General features: G+C 41.5%; 1 pseudogene; it reads right to left on the reverse strand.

Moving 5' to 3' along the window:
• Nucleotides 1-970, reverse strand: LOC110340503 (annotated as a pseudogene).
• Nucleotides 971-1,293: the final 323 nt, after the last annotated feature.

Consider the following 1,293-nt stretch of genomic DNA (forward strand, 5'->3'; position numbering starts at 1 on the left):
TTACATGGGCTTTGGTGGAGATTGTGATGTAGTACAAGCAGGTCTAAATCACAGTGGGGGTGTCCCGTCCTTCCAGGCTTCACGAGATTGATTCCTGTCCTCTTTGCTATGAATAGCACAGCTCACACAGTAATGCAGCTTGACATAGAGTTTGGGAAACACGCAAGCATCAAAAGACCCTTGCTCCAGATATGTCCCTGACAGCAGCCTCTAAAATGTTCTGAATGACGAAATTCTTAATGGTCTTGTCCTTGTGCATGAACCAGACACAGCTCGTGCAGCGAATTGGCTGTACATGGTCACTGCCCTTTTTGAAACTACCATTGTTTCTTCTTTTTTTTTTACCATCTTGGAGTCAAAATCCAAAAATCAAGCACCACTTTCAACACTTTTGCATTGGCTTGTTTATTATTATGTGTTCTGATGAACCAAATTCCTGTGTAATTCATAGGTAAAGCAAATATTTACTTCATTGATTTGGAATTGTCTTTAGCAACTGATATAGTTATTGGTATATCTTAATTTTTGCAACTTTGTTTGCTCTGTGAGTTTTATTCAAGGGATTCAAGTTATTTTTTTCCTTTATTCAGTCAACAAATATTTCCCAAGTGTCTACCCATTGGTCAGAGTATAAGTGAAACTCCCCGCAAAGCAGCTTACACATGACATCTGCTTTCAAGAAGCCCAGGCAATTGTCACATCACATACAAAAATGCATAGAGGCTACCTGGCCAGAGAGGACAAGGACAAACGACAGGATGATAGAAAAGCCCATAACAAGGCCTCATCCTGAGTGAGCAGAGAATGTATGTGCAAGGCCTCGATGGAAGTAGCTTCCTTCAAACTTGAAAAGGTTGGTATGTCTGGAACTCAGAAGAAGGGGTTGATCTTAGAGCAGAGAGGTAAGCCATCATTAGCTCCATGTCTTAGGAGCATCGATGGGGATACTCAATGGCTTACTCACAGTCATCCGGACAATAAAGATGAGTGTGGGAGACAATAGTAAAGTCAAAAGTGAAACAGCCTGTACCCCAAACTCCATGCTAAAGGAAAATCTGAAATAGTCATCAGTTACTTTACCACTCTCACAAAGAGGAGGTTGCAGTCAGAATGACCATCATATTCCCTAGCTGACAATAAGAAATGGATGCTGAAAGGATGTAGAAGAATTGTTAATTGACATAAACATGCTGAAACTGGGAGAGAAATGTATCCAATGGAAGTCTTGGGTTGTCTCCATGAGGTGTGGCCTGTTGCTGCTCAGGGGAACCCTCAAAGTCTTTTCAGGGCTGA

Source organism: Mesocricetus auratus, unplaced genomic scaffold (genome assembly GCF_017639785.1).
Source record: "Mesocricetus auratus isolate SY011 unplaced genomic scaffold, BCM_Maur_2.0 Super-Scaffold_100011, whole genome shotgun sequence".
In the NCBI taxonomy this organism is placed as follows: domain Eukaryota; kingdom Metazoa; phylum Chordata; class Mammalia; order Rodentia; family Cricetidae; genus Mesocricetus; species Mesocricetus auratus.